Source organism: Corvus hawaiiensis, chromosome 6 (assembly GCF_020740725.1).
Source record: "Corvus hawaiiensis isolate bCorHaw1 chromosome 6, bCorHaw1.pri.cur, whole genome shotgun sequence".
In the NCBI taxonomy this organism is placed as follows: Eukaryota; Metazoa; Chordata; class Aves; order Passeriformes; family Corvidae; genus Corvus; species Corvus hawaiiensis.
The window spans coordinates 4,084,193-4,101,158 of NC_063218.1; positions in this window are offsets into that span (position 1 = coordinate 4,084,193).

Here is a 16,966-nt window from a genome sequence, read left to right on the forward strand (position 1 = left end):
TTCTGCCATGTCTGTGCTCTTATCCAGGCTCTGTTCATCCACAGCCTCCAGATCAGGAGTCAAACCCTGCATTCAGCAAACCCATTCCATTCTTGAGTTTCATTTGGTCCCCACTTGTTTCTGGGACATTGTGGCCCTTGACTTGGGAGGTTGTGAGGGGCAAAAAGACACTGGTACCCTGGCTATGGAATTAAACAGGCCTGGGTGAAGGATGGCAGCCAGCTCATCTCTGCCTGGAAATGCTCACACAGAAGTGCACTCAGACTGCTGTGGTGGGCCCAGTACTGTGTGACAATCAAAGGCTCCTGGTATACAGAGCTGAAAGATGTTTTATAGAGAAATGGTTTTTTAAAACTTTTAAGAGCTTTAAAACATGGCTTTCTCCCTGTTCTCTGTTTCTTCTCCCTGGGGCTGGGTAACAGCAGGTTCTTCTGGCAACATGAGTCCAATTGTGCAGGTTTCAGAAGGAGAGAAAAATGGTGTATAATCAATTGTATATAATAAAACTCAGGGGGAAAAAAGCCTTTTTCCATGCTGCACAATATCAGCATTTTGCAATTGGACACTGTATTTACCAAGGCTAGAAAGAGAAGATGCCTTCCAAGGAAGAGTTTGGGGCTTTAAAACACAAATCACAGGGTGCAAGCTGAGTTACTGGAACCCATCACAGAGCCCCACACATCAGAATGAAGCCATTTAGGGATGGAAAACCCCTCTGCAAGTGGCAGAGGAGCAGCTATTGGGAACATCTGCAGCAGCATATGCCCATCTCACCTGAGAAGCACATGAAGGAAAATCACCATCATAGAACCATCACAGAATGGTTTGAGTTGGATGATACCTTAAAAACCGCCTTGTTCCAACCCCCTCACCATGAACAGGGACCCTTTCCAGTAGAGCAGGTGCTCCAAACACTGTCCAGCATGTCCTTGAACATTTCCAGGGATGGGACAGCCACAACCTCTCTGGGCAATGTTTCCAGTGCCAAATCCCAAATCTTTCCTTCACGGCACCACCTCATCCCCTGCTCAGACATGACTCTGAGGCCTCCTCCAGTCACCCTGCTCAGGGAGTTGCCCTGTGCAGGGCCAGGAGTTGGACTTGTTGGTCCTTGTGGGTCCCTTCTAGGTCAGGATATTCTATGGTTCTGTGATTCTATGGATGTAGTTCAGCAGCTTCTTCTCATCACGCTTCACACCCGCCTTCCTATTTCACCTTCCCTGCACAACTGGAGTTGAGCTGGAGGGGCAGGATTGCTGTTGTTCAGGAAAAATAAATGGAGATTTTTTTTACCTCTCTCTTTCCTAGTAACTAAAATAATAGATTATAAGGGAAAATCAAAGTAGGCTGAAGATATATTGGATAAACCATGCTCAAATCACACTTTTATGCTCTGCACACGACAAACACGCGGCTGTGGAGCAGAGTCAGGGCTGGAGAGAAGCTTATCCACGTCCTGCACATGGGCAGCTTTTTAATTACTTGATGGAGTGACTCGCTGTGATTTGCAGAGCAACCTGGGAACGAGACATCTGTCTGCCACTAAACGAGGCCAGTCACTGGGATTAAGTACCTGTCCTCTTTGAAAAGAAGCCTGACCCTCCAGCATGGCCATGGGGCTTAAAAATGAAGGAAGTGGGAGCCAGGTTGGGGTTCAACACCACAAATCATTTCCCACCTCCTTGCTGCAGTTATCCATTTTACTCCTCTGACTCCTGGTAAATAATGGTTCCAAGGACAAGGTGCCAGGTGGGATGTCCTGGGCTGTTGTACCTGCCTTGAAATCCTGGGTGGGTTATTTCTGGCTGGTGTTGTGTCTCTGTGCTGTTGTAGCACATCTCAAGGCAGCAATATATGTCCATAAGTCAACAAGATTTTTGTTTGACAATGATCCCTGGCAGCTGGATTATAAAGTGTTTCCAGAACATAAATAAGACATGTTGGTTTGGTCCCTCTGTTTATAGGGATAAATACATGTATGGGGTCCAAATAATTGTGTTGTGTGTGAAATACACCCGTGCACACTGGCATGGACTCCCTAATCATTCCATTTGTGAGTGAACCACATTTCATAAAAATACGTGGGGCACCACAAGAATTAATAACAAAGGTGCACCACCGCAATGAACATTTTGTGCAAGCTTATGGGCATAATGAAATGAACAAAGCGAGAGGAGAAACACAGAGAACAATATCTTCACTATCAGCAGTTTACTTCAGTCTACTTATGTATGATCAAAGACTACAAATATGGTTTAAACAGCATGAAATAATGGCCAGGTTTGCAACGTGAAATAATTTTAGGGGGGGAAAAAAAAGAAAAAGAAAAGGCAAAACATACTACGAGCTCGGTGCCACGATGCAATGGGTGTGTGGGCTCATTTTGTGATGAACAGCCAAGGAATGGCAGTGGTAGGGAAATGAGGCTGGAGGAGCTAACCTCCCTCCTACCTCCTCTTTGAAGATTCCCACATTCTGGGGAGAGGATAATGAAAAATATTTTGCCTCCTCTATTATAGAGGTGTCAATGGACAAAAAAAATAAGGAAAAAAAAAAAGCCCAAACAGAAAAAAACCCCCGAGGATGTAGCGTAATGCAATTGCCAGGCAGACGTTGGAGGGAGGGCAGGGCTGCTCCCTCTGACTCCAGTGGAGGAGAAGATGCACAGAGAGAGCAGCTGAATTATTCACAAGGGATAAAGGGTACTGGAACTCACTCCCTGCAGCCCCCAGCAAGTGTCTTGTGCTCTGCCCCTCCTGCTTGCCAGGCTTGGCACAGCACCTCCTTCCACCCAAAAATCACGGAGGTGAGTTTCTCCATGGCCCCTCCATATCCAAGCAGGGTGCACAGGGCAGATTGACGTTCCTGCCCGTGGGGGTAAGCCAGTTGCATCATTCTCCTCCACACAGCCCTTTGGACCAGTCCCTGCCCTCCACCCTTTCCCAAACAGGCCATTCAGCGCCGGTTGCTAATTCAGTGGTGGGTGGGGGAACCTGAGCAGTGCACCTGCCCCGGGGGTTCCCTGTGTCCCCTGGCATGGGAGCAGCCAGGCAGCCTGGGAGTGAGGAATCAGGGCTTGGATTGCAGCTGGTACTGAGGAGGGTTGGCATCTTTGTGGGCCATTCCAGCCAAAGGCGGGGCCTCCAGGTCAAAACTGACCAGGACAGTGGCAGCAGGTGTTCGGTGACAGCCACGTTATCACACCTGGTGCAAACAAACCTCAAGGTGGGAGGGCTGTTGCTCCATCCCAGCAGCCTCAGCCAAAAGCAAAAGCAGCTACAGCTATCACTGGAGGTACCAGTGACTGCACTTACGGCTGTTCAATTTTTTTCCATTTAGTCTCCTCTTTTCAGCTGCTGTTGCTTCTCAATAACTAAACACTTCACTTGAGATCCTCGATGTTTATTCCCTGCCTTAGGGTGAATTCTGCAGTTCTGCTTTTAGTTGTTTGTTTTAGGGTTTTCAGATGTGTTTTTTTCTTCTTTTTTTCCCAAGGAAAGCAAAATGCCCCAGCCTTTTGGAGTTTTGAATTAGTGTGGCTAATGCTAAAAATTGGCTTCAGCAGCATTTGGGTTTAACCCTTTCATATTTTGCAATTGGTATTTTACCATTTAGGAGTTTGATTTGGGGGAGAAACATGGAATTTGGCAGATGGGCAGCACTGGAGGGGGGCAGTTGCTGTTTTCTGTCCCTGGTAGAACAGGTTTAGGTGCAGCCACATCGCAGCATTGCCCTCTGGTCACCCTCAGTGCAGATGCCACACTGCAAAAATCCGAGCTCCAAATCTAAAATTGGTGGACACCACCAACTCCAAATTTCAGAGAAGAGCCAGGAGCCAACCCCTTTTGACCCTGGGCTGGTTTGGGAGCCACAAGATGTCCGGGTGTTTTACTCCCTGCTCTTCCACCAACTGGCATGAATAATTCTGTGAACTTCACAGCCCTTATTACTGAGCACAGCCTAATAATGTCATCTCAGGAGGCAAGTAATTGCAGTAATTAAGAGGTTGCACAAGGTCACTTGAGGCAGGGCTGGGAATACAAGCTTTTGTCTCTCACCCTGCTGCCATGCCCTAAGAAGATGTGCACTGCAGCCACAGGCTGTCTGCAACCACCCGACCCACCTCCCTTCCACAGCCAGGAATGACAGTGTGCAGGGACAGCAGCAAAAAGGGCTGTAAACCTCTTTCCTTCCTTCCCTTACGCAGAAAACCTCCTGCTTTATAGAAATGGTCTGAAGTTGGTGCATTCTGTGGGAGCTATTTACTGAGGAGGAGGAAGGAAGAGCATCGGCGCACAGCAGGAGGAAGCGATTGCCCCCAAATCCTGTCCCTGCTTTGAGAAATCTGCAATGTTTCACATGAAAAATGTTTATATTTGCACAAGGTGTGTAAGTCCTGCCCTATCCGGCCCTTGCTATGCACACACATCTGGGAAATGGGCATCACATTCCACGGGCTTCCTTCTTAGGGGCTTTTCGTAGTTTTTGATGGCTCAATTTTGCCCCTTTCAGGCTGTCTGAAGCATGAGTCTGCCTGTCTGTCATCGGCGTGTGACTTCATTGATGGGACTGCCTGTTCCATGCAGAGGGAAGAGGGATGAGCCACCCCAGCACCCGGCACTGCCTCTGTCCAGCTGATGGAGCAGATGAGGGATGCAGGGAGTTACATAAAAATGTAGGAACCAGAAACTTAATGAAATGGCTCTAAATGTGACAGCATTCATGAAAAGATTAATTACCAGGAGTAAAGGGGGAAGGATGCCAGGAATTGATAGGATTGGTACCAATACCAAAAGCCTGCTGTGCTAGTAGAGCCATAATATGCAGCCCTAATCTGAGGGCCTATTGTTTTTCCTTACAGAAACAACAGGCTCCAGCCAATGATACAAAAGGGGCTACATTACAGTTTCTGCAGGAAAAACAACAACAGCCATTAGAAATAATTATCTTAAGACAAATCGTCAAGCAGAGTGTGGCACACACAAATATCCTCCCAAGCATGAGGCTCTGGGAAGAGAGGGGCTGTTGCTGTATTTATCCCAGTGGTCGCACGAATGAAGGGAGAGAATTAGAAAGTGGGAGAGAGTGAGGAGCAAAATGAGATGAGGGAAAGAAAGAGGGAGAGATAAAAATGCAAGTTTTCCCATCAGTGTCCAGTCAGAGCTCTCATCCCTGACATGGGCATGTCCAAGGACATGGTCTCTACGTGCACTCTCCCTGTGCAATTCCTGCAGAAAAGAGGGAATATGTGTTCATCTGGATTTGCTGCTTAGGCCCTCAATTCGCCTGGGTGTAATTACCTATGAGGAAGGGCAGCAAAGAATCAAACCCAGAAAGTCTCTCAAATGAGATCATTATTACTGTTCCCTACAAAGACCTGCTCTCCCTACTTCCCCCGAAGCAAAGGAGGCTATATTTTTAATTTGTTCTTCCCCATCTCCTCTCCTTGGCAGAATTGATGTATCTGACATATGAAATCACAAACTAACCCGTGGCAGGATAAAAATGAAAAAGCTCCATTTTGCAGTGGGATTAGACGACCACATTTGACTAATGGCGATTTCCTGCTGCATTTTATGTTGGCTGTGATTGTGCAAAAACTTTAAACTGAAATTTCAGATGACTGGAGACACTGAGAATGTTGTATTAACTCCCCGTACAATGAGGTTTTACAGGATGGTGCCAAATATATCCTTAGACAGCATTTCCCTCTGTATTTTGGGTTATTTGTATGTGTAAATATATCACTTATTTTTATGTGTGCATTCATTTTCTGTTTGATGGATGTGTGTACTGATCAGTATTGTATTTTGCTGTAATAATATCATATAAAATACACATAAACCCAGTATAGTTTTATAAGTACAAATCCAAATGGCTCTGTAAACAAGGACCCTGTCTATATGGGTGTCTGCATACAAATAGATCCTGGCACAGCCATCTCTGTGAAGGCATCCTCCATCACCCATAATGGAGACTACTTTATGTAAGAGAAAACATTGAAAAGGACATCTCTACACCTATCTCACTTGAAACAAAAAATACACAACATTCTGTAACCTCTGCAGAGTTAATACATAACATATGGTGTCTGTTTCACATGCTAATAGTGACTTTTTAATTTGAAGTCAGCCCCAATGAATCTAAATCCGAGCTGTCTCCAGGATTAATTATGAGTACTAGACTGTGATACCAAGCCTCTCTTCTTGATAAGCTTTATAACCAGGTTTGCACACAGGATAAAACAGCTCCTGAGAGCTGCCATATTTAACCTATACATGACCTGCTGGTGCATCTTTTGGAGAAAGAAAGCAACTTGATGAGGTGCTTGGTTCTATTGTGGGGGCATGGGTACTACCAAAGTGAGAAACACACCATTTATGGGTGCTGACACTAGTTACTGAGCTACAGACACCCATTTAGCATAACCCTTGGAAATGCTTTATCCAACATGCAGAACACCCCTTGGAAAGCAGGGAGATGGGTCCCAGTGGAGCGGAGCATCCTGAGGTGCACGGCTCACATGTCAACCAATACCTTCTGCACCTGCACTGCTTCTCCTGCCCACAGCTCTGTGTGTCTGGGAGCTGTGCCTGGTGCTGGTTCTCTGCGCTGGGGCTGGGGTGGAATCCTCAGGACGGAAGAACACAAGTGTCCACGCATGGCTTGGTCTGAAGGTCCATCTAGCAGAGGTGCTTAGAGGAAAACCATAAAAACGAGGTCAGCCCTCCCCCTTATCGCCTCCACTCCTTGCAGCACTGAGCTTCTGAGTCAGAGGCTGTATCTTTTTCACTCAAATAGCCCTGGCTGGTGCTCACTGCATGAATTTGTCTGTAGCTCAACCTGTTTGTGTCTCGATTCCCACAGTGGAGCACAGAGCGTGCAGCCAGCAAGGGCTCTCCCTGGCTCAAGGTAATTTCATAGCAGCACAAAACCCTTAATGTCACTTTAAATAGGTTTAGGTGCAAAGATCAGAGCCTACCCTAAGCACTGCTCTAATGTTCCTCCTTGGAGAAAACAGCTTCTTGATGCCCAGAGGATCCTGCTGTGGCGAAGACATTAGAAGTGGTTTTCTCTAAAATACATGTGCTTGGGTGCTCAGGTGGCTGCAAGTTCATCTTCCCTTCCTTGACAAATAGACCTGCTTAAAGAATTGAGACTTCCTTTCTTTCTCTGAATCTCTTTTATTAACCTCAGGTTTTTAAATTCCTGCAAAATACATTTAAAGTGGTTTTCAAGGTCACCGGAAAACTACATTTTTGAAGTGTCAGTAGAAAATAACCAACTTTCGGACCACGAAAACGATGATATTTATTTTTGAACCTGCAAACCCGGTGATAAACCCAAGCTGTTTACATTAGTTTGAAATCTGTTTTCCTGGTTCTGGCCAGCCATGGCCCTGCTGCAGCTACTTTTCCCTCCAGATAATTTGCCATTCCCACTGCAGCGTAAATTCTTCCCCAGACAGTAATGCGGTAACTGCCAGCCCTGCCACCAAAATGGCCCTGTCTCACAAGCTAAGTCGGATCAGCCTGAGACAGGATTTTCCTGACACAAACTGTCTGTCAGGAACTGGGGGAGTGGGGTTTCTGGGGGTGGCATTCACATCTGTGGCTCAATATGAAGCTGTCACCCCCAGCCAGTGCCCAGTGCTGTGGTATTGCCTGCAACCACCTCCCAGAGAGACAGGAACAATTATTTGTAATAATTAACAATCCCAGAAGAGTTTTCAGGAGAACTGATGTGTTTATCTGCCATGCCTTGGCTAAATTCCAGCAAGGACTGCATGACATCCTGCCTCTGTCATTGTGTCTCATCCACCTAAATTCTCCCGCAGTTTTGATCAGGAAGGAGAGCCTTTGTTATTCCTTCTCCAGCAGCTCTTGCACTGAATTCCTGCATTTGAAAATAGCTGCTGAGCCAAATACATTTCAGTTACAAGTGATCAGTATTGCAAATTCTTCTGATTTTATAATCAGTCTTAGGATTTTTAGTATTTTTCCAAAAGCTTGAGCTGTTGGAGTCGTTATGAAGCACCAGGATCTCAGTTTTCACGGTTTTAAGCAAGTGGCTCACCCTTGCAGTTGAAAACACGAGGCATGTTTACCCTAGAGGCTGAGAAGCCAGATGGTGGATAAAGAAAACGCAACAATTTGGGGTTTTAATCTCGTGATTTTTTAAGCCAATCTCATAATTTTGGGGAGCTGGACTCACAGTTTGTGTATGTCCGCAGTTGGCATTACTGAGTGATCATATTTTACGGGGAGTGCTTAATTAATTGCTGATTTAATTTGTGTTTGCCAAAAGCTTTGAAATCCTTGGATTCATTGAGTTCCTTTTAGGACAGAACACAATTTCCAGTGCTAAATCTGCTCAGATCTGCTACTCTGGGAATCTTTCAGTGGCCAGCAGTTCAATTTAAGGGATGAAATGCATTTTGGCGGCATTCTCACTCTGTGCATTCTGAAGGCCCCACTTCCTGGAGGCAGAAGGGTCGTACATGACCACAAAATGAGCAGTGTCTTCTAAAGGGTACAAAATGGGCAATCTTCTGAGTCAGGCTCACCCCCAGTTTTAGGGAGATCACTCACCAGCCCCTGAGCAGGACAAGGAATCATGTAAGGATCTTCCAGTGCCACCAGAGGCCAGGAGAAGTCATGTTGTTTTGGGCATCCAGCTCTCAGGCTGTTGAAGGTCTCTGCTGACCACAATTTCATAGAATCACAGAATGGTTTGGGTTGAAAGAGACCTTAAAGACCAGGTTGCTCCAAGCCCCATCCAACCTGGCCTTGGCCACTTCCAGGGATGGGGCAGCCACAACTCCCTGACCCAAATTTAGGCCTGGCAGCCAGGCAGATATTTCTGTGGCACAAAGCTGACACTACATTGAGAATGGTTGCATTAAATAAGTAGCTTCTTCTAACCCTCCACCAGACACCTTAGGGAAAGGCCAAACCCTGCTCAGAGTGGGATTGTTTCACCCCAGGGTCATTGAGGCAGCTGGGGCATGGAAAATGGTGTGTCATGCAGTAAAATAAGGTGCCTTGTGCTAGGCCTAGTGAGAATGTCTTTTAAGCCAAAATAATGCTGGGTCTTATTTACTTGACAGCTCAGACATTAATTTAAGACAGGCACAAATGAATCACCAGCCATGTTACAGTTGCCTCGTTGGAATCCCTCTGCTATAATCTCATAGTTTTTTCACCTAATTAATTTCCCCTTTCCTTGCACCAGTGTTTCATGAGTGTATCTTGTTTGGAGGAGATTAAGAGTCACACACTTCATTAGTAAGGTGTAAATTATCAGAGAGACCCTCTCCATCCACCTGCTTAATTGGGTTAATGAAGCGTCTCTGTGGGCCCTGGTAAGACGGCATTGCTCTCTGCTCCCTGCAGGCGTTACCGGGGCTATTTGGAAAATAGATGGAGACCTTAAAGTTCCCACCTTGGTGAATTTTAAGACTTTTGGGCATTTAATTTATTTTTAAAAAGGAAGAAAAAGAGCTAAAGTTGATGGAAATTGCAAGATAAAGCATTCCTGCCTGTGAAATTACAGTCACAAATACGGCTTGAATCAGTCCACATCAGAACTAATTCCTAAGTAACAGTAACTCCAAATTTTTTTTCTACCTTAAGTAGCCAGATTGCGTTATTATAACACACACAGAGATGCTATTAATGCTCAGTTAAATGGTTAATCTGGTATGGGTGCCACAGCAATGCAAGGGTAAAAATGGAGGGGGGGTGTTCAGTCTCTGGTCATGCAAAGTGGGGTGCAGAGAGTCCTGGGCAATGAGTGCCCCTTATCCCTTCCAGACATGATCCCGCATGGAAACCAGGTCCCTTTATCTCTGCACATCCCTGTCTTGCCTCTGCTTGGGTTTTGGAGACTATTCTTGGAAGGGAAAGTGATAAAACCCCTATCAGGCGCATACATTACAGCACACCCACGACACAGGAAATTTTAAGGTGATGTGAGAGATTATTTGCACTGCAAGTCTGGGCTCAGAGAGTCACTGCTCTTCCAGCCTGGAACAGAAGCATGAGGGGATGACTCACGAGTGCTGATGTCACTTGTGGGGTGAGGTGGGCTCAGCCCAAAGCAGATCCTGAATGAGGTCAAAGCCCACGAACACCGAAGCTCTTTAAACATTCTCAGGCTCTTTCTCATGAACAACTCATTGAACTCAGGCTTGTGCAGCCAGAAACAAATCCATCAGCAGCCCCGAGCCTCAGCCGAATGGACAATTTGTGCAGGGAAAATGAGGAGAAAGGCTGTGGGTAAATTATTTGTCACAAAATATTCGCCCGGCTCTACCTGACAGAGCAGAGTTCCGCGTTTGATCTCTGCGAGCGACTGTCGCGGGAATCAAAGGGAGTTTTGTCAGGGGATTAAGTGCAGAAGTTGTCGTCGAGAACTACATTAAAGATAAGAAATCCAGAGTGTGGCCCAAAGTGCCTAATCCCAGCACAACTAGTGAATTATTAAGTTGGTCATTTGACAGAAGGAGGAAAAAAAAATCTGACTGTTTCTGAGACTGCCTGAAAAAGAGGTTTCTATTAAAATACAGTGGTTGCATAATGAGAACACAACGTGCGATTCCAGCATGAGGGCTCGGCTCTTACACCAGCCCCTGTAGCTATGGAGTGATGGCAGAAAAGAGCAGCTTCCAAGGGCTGCCCTGTTTTTGCAGGTGTAGGATTTGAACCAGCAGGTCTGACTGCCAGGGAAAATGCCAAGTTTTGAGGAACCAGCAGTAGCTCACCTTTGGAGACTTGAGATGTGCCTGAGATACCTGGATGATCCCAAACCGAGCCCACAGGGACCCAATCCTACCTACAATGTCTCCATTACCTTGTTGGTAAATCAGGAATGCTAAGATGTCCATCTCTGCCAGGAGCACAGAGCTCTTCTGGCACTTCTGCATCCAGCTCTGGGGACCCCAGCATGAGAAGGATTTGGAGATGCTGGAGCGAATCCAGAGGAGGCCATGGAGATATTCAGAGGGCTGGAGCCCCTCTGGTCTAGAGCCAGGCTGGGAGAGCTGGGGGTGTTCACCTGGAGAAGAGAAGGCTCCAGGGAGAGCTCAGAGCCCCTTCCAGGGCCTAAAGGGGGTCCAGGAGAGCTGGGGAGGGACTGGGGACAAGGGATGGAGGGACAGGACGAGGGGGAATGGCTTCAGCCTGACAGAGGGCAGGGTTGGATGGGATATTGGAAAGGAATTCTTTCCTGTGAAGGTGGGGAGGCCCTGGCACAGGTTGCCCAGAGAAGCTGTGGTTGCCCCATCTCTGGCAGTGTTCCAGGCCAGGTTGGACAGGGCTTGGAGCACCCTGGGCTAGTGGAAGCTGTCCCTGCCATGAGAGGGGAGTTGGAACCTTAAAAATTGTCTTTAATGTCCATTCCAACCCAAACCACGTTGCGATTCCATGATTCCATGATAGTGACAGACAGGAAAACATCCAGCAACTAGAGAAGAAAGCAAACTGGAAATGCTGGATTTGTGGACAAACAGCCTCCTACGAGCATGGAAACATCTGCATAGGCAGCTGACCACGGGGAAGAGTGTGAGAAAGCGGAAATCTTAACAGGCTCATGGGGAAAACGAAGAGGTGTGAGTGAAACAGCATCTCCAGGAATCCTGCCAGGGATCCTGGAGCAGCTGATAAAGGTATTTGAGGAGCTGTGGGACCCCCAGCAGAATGAGAGACTGTTTGTTACACAAAATCAAGAGGAGGGGAGGCACGAGGTGTTTGCATTACAGAGGTGGGAACTCTGCCTTGCAGACCCCACGGGGACAGGGTCACTTGTGAGGGCTGGCCCGGGGCTGGGACGGGGTGTGGAGCGGCAGGAGCAATCCCACAGCTCCACAGTGCCTCCAGCTAGGAAGGGCAGCATCATGGGCCTGTGTATGACAGAGAACAGAAAGCAAAAATTCTCCACCAGACTCTTAACACCTCAATGCCACCACTACTGGGAATTGGGAACAAGGACACAGAGAAGACGATGCCACTCCGAGATATAACACTCCAAGATCATCTCTGCTGTCCCTGGGCCACATCAGTGTGATGGGAATCTCTGGAACACCCTTACAGATGTCCCAAAGAACTTCCAGACACCATGATCATTAGGAATTTTGGTGTGGAAGAGAGGTGGGTCCAAGAGGACAAAGCCCAGCAGCAGCTGCCAAAGCAGTAGTTGGCTGGAGTGGATGTCCCTGCCAGGGGACACACTGTGGGATTGCTCAAAGGGGCTTCACAAACCAGAACAGAGCAAAGACCACTTGGTCCTACCTCTGCACTCATCTGGCTCTGTCATAAACCCTTAATTCCCATATCCAGCCAGGGATCAGCGCTGGGGAATCTACATTTCTGGGGGTTGGAACCACGTGATCTTTAAGGCTCCTTCCAACACAAGCCATTCTAGGATTCTGTGATTCTAAGGAGTATTTCTGTGTTTGGCACAAAGCAGGAGAGAGCAGTGCTTGAGGGAACTGAGGCAAAGGATCCCTCACTCAGCTGGAGTTGTGGGCTTGTGCAGGAGGGGACAGCGATTCCTCAGGCTCCCTCTCCATCACAGACCCCAGACAGGTAAAAACTCTGTTCTGTGTGAGCAGTTAAATCGCTAGACAGGGAGCAGAGAACCTGAGAGGAATCTCCATCCTTGGAGAGACTCAAAATTTGACGAAAGCAACGTGATTTAACTTTGAAGTTTGCTTTACTTTGAGCAGGATCTAGGACTGGAGACCCACAAAGGCCCCTTCAAACTTGAATTGTTTTAACTTTTTCATTCTACGACTATCCAGTTTATGCAGAATATTGCCTGACGAGAGGCAGCCAGTGTGAATTTGTCAAGAACAAATCTGCCCAGAGCAGGGAGCCACTGCAATGTGGTGGGCTGCTCCATCCCACAGGAGAGGTGATTTCCTATTCCCTGGATACTCCTGTTCCCTCAGAGATCTGCTGGCTCAGCTACACATACATTTGGTCTCTATGCTATCGGAGTCACTCAGGCTGCTAAAATGCTTCCATTAAGAGATGTGCATGTGCAAGAGACACAACTCTGTATCATGAGGAGCCTGTGTGGCTGCTGCAGGCAGCTGCCAACCTGTGAAAACACATCTGGGAGACACTGAAAAGGGGGAGGTGGGGAAGGACGTCAGCACCCTCTTTGTCAAAGCAAAGCAATGAACTGTAAGGTGAACTTGAGTTTGTTTGCTGACACCTCCCTGCTTGGCTCCTCAAAGCTTGCAATCCTCTGCCACCCTTTGGCAATGGCACAGTCCTGTCTGCCTTGCATCCCTCTCCTTTATCTTTTTTTTTGTCACTCAGCTGACAAGAAACTCTTCCAAAACAATGGCACACTTGTGCCTGTCCTCACTGAAAGCAAATGATTTACAAATAAGCTCAACATCCCGCCAGGTCAGGGTGGGAATCTGTAAATCATCACACTCTGCATGAAGATTTGTTTTGGTGAAAGTTCTGGTGAAAGATGTATCCTGCTGGCTTCAAACAACTGAACCACCGTCCTTGACTCAAAATCTATCAGCTGCTCTTGCCAAGGTAGTGCTTGGGCTGGAAATAAGGGGCACTGGAGAAATCACTTACTTCCAACACTGAACAATGAAGTAACATGGAAAATGGATCACAGAATCAGAGAATATCCTGAGCTGGGAGGGACCCACAAGGATCATCAAACTCAACTCCTGGAAGATCTTTAGACGTCTTCTTCAGCCCTCTGATTTTTCTTTATGGGTGAAAATAAACCAGTTTGTGTTTATCTCTCTGCATCCTGTCCTGATGACATCTGGAAGAAGCTTCCACCCACCCCAGGTAGTGGGGGCACCACTGGCCACATCCCCTGGGATGCAATCAGGCGGAAGAGATGTGCTGTAAACAGCAGCAGCCTGCCTGGGGTTTGTGTTTTAATGGGTGCAAGAATCGGTGTTAGCATATGCTAACCACTCTTCGCAGGGTGATCATTATGCAAATGCCTACAGTAAACAGGTTGGAAATTAGATCTAATCAGGACACCCCGCTCCCTCCCCTCTCTCCTGACACAGGAAAGTTGACTCCGTCACATTGCTCCGGGTGCACACCAAAAAAAAGTCTGAATTCCAGCCCGAACCCTCAGTTTTCCATTTGTCCTTTTGTTCTCATGCGTTTGGATTCTTGCGTAAGTCACTGGAAAGAGAAGGGCAGCCTTATGACTACTTTAATTTTAAAGCTCCCAGAACAGGCTGGTATGGCTGGATCCAGAATTAACCCCGTTGTGGATTTCCATGATCTGAAGGCAAATAAAAACTGAGCACATCACGCCCGGTGTCCATGAGTAATTTGACTCTGTAATGTCTTATCACTGCCTATTAATGAGCCTGGCTGCTAATTCTGATGGGGACAGTCACAGATTCCCAGGATGAGCCCAGGAGCATCCCAGGATTCTGTGGTTATCTGGAGACCTTCAGTGCTGCCGGGGGCGTCACGCAGCTGATTTCTGTCTCACACTCCCCCTCCCCATGCAGGTCAGCCCATCTCCTTGCAACACCTCGAATCCCCTGTGCCCAAGTGCCAGACACAGCTGGTTCCCTGCCCATGGCAGGGGGGCTGGGGCTGGATGATCTTTAAGGTCCCTTCCACCCCAAACCATTCCAGGATTCTGTGATTTGCCCCGTGCCCCCTCGAGGGGCTGTGTCTGGCACAGGACCACCAACCTCACTGCTCACCCCCTTCCCAGCAAGGCCAAGGACACCTTCAGCTCCTGGGTTTAGGAAATCTCAACCTCCCAGAAATCTTACAAAGGACCAGACACCTTCTTGCAGCAAATATTAAAGGCTGTGGCCAAGTAATAACAACTGTTTGCTGCAGTGTCTGTGCAAAGGTTGAGGCAATTATGGCTCTGCAGACAGAAGCATAAAAGCCACAGAGCAGCTCCTGAGCCACGAGGACCCTCCTGAATCGTGTACAGACCACATGACAGGGGTGTGAGGAGTGGGTGCTGCAGAGCCACCCTGGCAGAGAGGGACCTGAATGTCCCTTGGAATCCCAGCGTGCTGCTCAGGGCTGTTTCTGAGTTTGATTCTTGCAGCCTGACCCGATGGTAGGTGGTGAGTGGAGTCTCAACAGGCCCTCACTGGCCAGCAATGCTGTCAAAATAAAAAATGAAATGCCAGAGACTGGGACTTTCCCTGGGAAATTAGACATAGAGGGTCTATTTTGATATGGTTACATACAAGGTTCTAATTCTGGTTTCAGTTTTGTAGGGACCAGTGTGGTGCCATAGGGTGACCTCTGCATCTGCACAGCCGTTCCCAACAAATTCCAAACAGCCCCAGCACCCTGCTACTCATTTTCAATCAGTCCACCACCATCCCTTTCCATGTCACAGTCTTGCAGGAGACCTGGATGATCCATTCAAGAACCAGCACCCTGGAAAATGCTGAAAGCAGCCCCCAAAGCACAGGGAAAGAGGCTCAGCTGTCCCTGCCATGACCCTGTTTGCAGCCACCTCTCTGCTGTCGGTATGAGAGACCACGAGTCAGGAAGGAGCTTTGGCAGCCTTCAGCAGTGTGGGCTGCCCCTGGCAGGATCTGCCAAAGGAGGCAGAGAGTTTGCACACCTGGAGAGGCTGGCACTGTGTCATCACTCCCTCTGGATGTGGGGGGCAGAGAGAGAGAGGGAAGGAGGGACACAGAGAGGGAGAGAGGCCAAAGGAAGTCAGAAAGAGCAGAGGTGCAGCACAGAGCTGATCCACACTGCTCCAGGAAATTCTTGCAAGGTATTTCCCCGTGCTGGGTTACCTTAGAGATGCCAGCATTGTGATGGGGGTGGGAGAGTGTCCTCGGTCCACTGCAGATGGGGAAGGTCGGACACCAACACTTGACCTGGATGAGGCAGTAGCCTGGAGGTCCTCCCATGACACAGATCCCAGCAGCACAGGCCACCTGCACCACTGGTGCCCTGATCCCTGGTGCCCCGCTCTCAGCCCTCTCCTACACCACCTGCGTTGGTTTTCCATGGCCAGAGATGACCCAGATGCAAATTTCCCCAGGAACCATCTGGTGCGTACTCCATCCTCCAAAAAGTCCTGCACAAAGCCCTGAAAGAGCAGAGTAACCTGCATGGTTACCATAAGTGATGTGAAATGTTGTATTTTAAGTAATTACGGACAGGGGCAAGTACCTCCTGCATGACTTTTAGGAAGGCGCATGGGTGTTTGACTCTTACACTTAAAAATGTAGAGCTTCCCCATCCTAAGGCAATTTGTTTCAGCTTCTTTTATTTTTCTCATGTGGCCGGTTTGGGTTAATCTTATTTTAACTTGTCAACCAGGATACTCCTGCCAGATGGGTAAGGACATGCTTTAGTCTTCCAGGTAGTATCCTGCCCTCACCAAATATACTCACACCATCTCACCCTTCCCTTGGATAACCCATATACTGACAGAATGCCCCAAGTACTTCACCAAGCAGGTTCATGCCTCCTGGAGTTGCTTTCCTGGCTCTTCCTGAACCCTGCCTAATCCTCCCCTGTCAGTTCCAAAGACAGGTCTTGAGACTGGACAACACCATTTCAGTAGAGGTCTCCTCTCCCACACAATTTCGGGTGGATTCCAGAGTTTCAGGGGCAACACCCCAGCCCTCATCCCCCATTGACTCAGGGCTGACACTGTTTGGGTTCCCACCAGATTCCATCACCCTTCTCAGCATTCCATCATCCCGGATCCTGCAACCTCAAAGCTGTCAGAGGGGCTCAGGGCTCGTGCTTCCTCTGCCCAACACTGAAGGAACCTCCTCACAAGCCAACAAACACCCTCACAAGCCAATGAACACCCTCACAGCCCAACAAACACCCTCACAGCCCAACAAACACCCTCATAACCCAGTGAACACCCTCACAACCCAACGATTAACCTCACAGTGCAATGAACACCACCACAACCCAATGAACACCTTCACAGCCCAACAAACACC